We start from the raw sequence: 2,500 nt of genomic DNA, 5'->3' as shown, positions 1-2,500 counted from the left end.
TCTCCTGTCTGCCGTCCCTCCTCACTTATAAAGTAATCTTTTCTTCATATATATATATATATGTCGTACCTAGTAGCCAGAACTCACTTTTTGGCCTACTATTCAAGGCCCGATTTGCCTAATAAGCCAAGTTTTCCTGAATTAATATATTTTTTCTAATTTTTTTCTTATGAAATGATAAAGCTACCCATTTCATTATGTATGAGGTCAATTTTTTTTTATTGGAGTTAAAATTAACGTAGATATATGACCGAACCTAACCAACCCTACCTAACCTAACCTAACCTATCTTTATAGGTTAGGTTAGGTTAGGTAGCCGGAAAAGTTAGGTTAGGTTAGGTTAGGTAGGTTAGGTTAGGTTAGGTAGGTTAGGTAGTCGAAAAAGCATTAATTCATGAAAACTTGGCTTATTAGGCAAATCGGGCCTTGTATAGTAGGCTGAGAAGTGCGTTCTGGCTACTAGGTACGACATATATATATATATATATATATATATATATATATATATATATATATATATATATATATATATATATAAATAAATAAATATATATATATATATATATATATATATATATATATATTATTAAATATGACCGAAAAAGTAAGATTAATAATTCTAACACGAATTTTCTCAATCTTTCGTACATTACGCTTCACTGTTGGAGGTAAATCAAAAATCACTTCTCCAAAATTCATTTTTATTTCTAGTCTGACGCGACACGGGCGCGTTTCGTAAAACTTATTACATTTTCAAAGATTTCACAAATACACAACTGATTAGAACGTATCTTTTCTTTTCCACAGCTCATAAAACGGAGGAAAGGGTCCTGAAAGATATTGTTAATAGAAACGTTATCCCTACAGACAAAAATCAGAGGATACAACTGACGATTTACTATAAAACCAGAAAAACGGCCAGCCTACTCATGAGAAACTCTCCAGACACAAAACAGAACGCTTTAAAAGAGACTAATGTCGTCTATGCCTTCAAATGCCCACTTGGGGACTGTAAGCTCCAAAAAAACCAGTATATAGGCAAGACAACAACATCTCTTTCTAGGCGTTTAACGATGCATAAGCAACAGGGCTCCATTAAGGAACATATAATCTCTTCCCATAACCAAACCATCGCCAGAGAAATCCTAGTAAACAACACAGAAATCATCGATAGATACAGCGATAGCAGGCGGCTTGACGTTTGCGAGGCACTACACATCAAGAAGTCAACACCAGCAATCAACAGCCAATTATTGCACAACTATATTCTACCCACCTCAAGACTCCGCTCCAATATAGAAGCATCAAGAAATATGGACCAATAGACTTTCTACAAACACTTCTATTCAATACCCATTGTTTCTGTTCTGTCTTGTGTTGATACTTTTAATACCCTATTAATATCCCCTCCTGTTCTGTCTTGTGTTAATGCCACATCACCCTTCCCACCTCACTCAAATGTAGATATAAAATCAGAGATACGTTCTAATCAGTTGTGTATTTGTGAAGTCTTTGAAAATGTAATAAGTTTTACGAAACGCGCCCGTGTCGCGTCAGACTAGAAATAAAAATGAATTTTGGAGAAGTGATTTTTGATTTACCTCCAACAGTGAAGCGTAATGTACGAAAGATTGAGAAAATTCGTGTTAGAATTATTAATCTTACTTTTTCGGTCATATTTAATAATATATGTCTACAGGAAAGACTGCTACCAAAATATACTAATATATATATATATATATATATATATATATATATATATATATATATATATATATATATATATATATATATAATGTGTGTGTGTGTGTGTGTGTGTGTGTGTGTGTGTGTGTGTGTGTGTGTGTGTGTGTGTGTGTGTGTGTGTGTGTGTAGAGCCACTGCGGCGTCCAAAGCTTCCGTACCTCAGCAGAATGGCGTCTCCAGCATCTGAACAACCTATAAGTATTCTAACAGCCTTCAGCGCACCGTAGGCAACGTCTAAGATCACATTAAACGGTCTAGAGCCTACTGACTGCCAGCACCATTAACCTCATAATCTACAGGTTTCAATTTCCAGCAGAGTTTAGGATTAAAGAGCCCATATGCTGTAAGACACACTAACTGGACATAGACCCGTGGGTGTGAGCCGCTGTTCTCCGTCCAGTGAGCAATTATAATTCAAATAATACTAATTCACTGTGTATTGGGGCAGCCAGTGTACATATATAAATATACATGTTAGGCTTGTATCGAGGGTCACTTCTAGGGTCGACTTGCTGACCTTCTCCAGGATGCAGCCCCACAACAAGCTGAATAACTGCCCTGGGCACCCATTTACTGCTAGGTGTAGAATGGGCATTGCGCCTCGCCCAGGTCGGAGCCACCGTGAGGGACGCGGACGCGGCCGTGGCATCTCGGCTTGCTGGGGAACGTCAGGTTAGGACCAATGATACGCGTTTTAATGATGTGTTTAGCCTCTCCTAGCGCTGTATGACAGCTGGTAAGTGCTGAGGGCTAC

The 2,500-nt window shown here is 37.6% G+C and overlaps 1 protein-coding gene across 1 annotated transcript in view; it reads right to left on the bottom strand.

The window, feature by feature from the left end:
• LOC123751444 (sine oculis-binding protein homolog) overlaps positions 1-2,500 on the bottom strand; it is a 105,014-nt gene that overhangs the window by 8,440 nt on the left and 94,074 nt on the right. The gene's annotated exons all lie outside the window — the stretch shown is intronic.

The sequence above is a fragment of the Procambarus clarkii genome, chromosome 29 (genome assembly GCF_040958095.1).
Source record: "Procambarus clarkii isolate CNS0578487 chromosome 29, FALCON_Pclarkii_2.0, whole genome shotgun sequence".
NCBI classification, from domain to species: Eukaryota; Metazoa; Arthropoda; class Malacostraca; order Decapoda; family Cambaridae; genus Procambarus; species Procambarus clarkii.
Note: the sequence above shows the minus strand (reverse complement) of the source record. Positions and strands in the feature narration are given on the sequence as shown.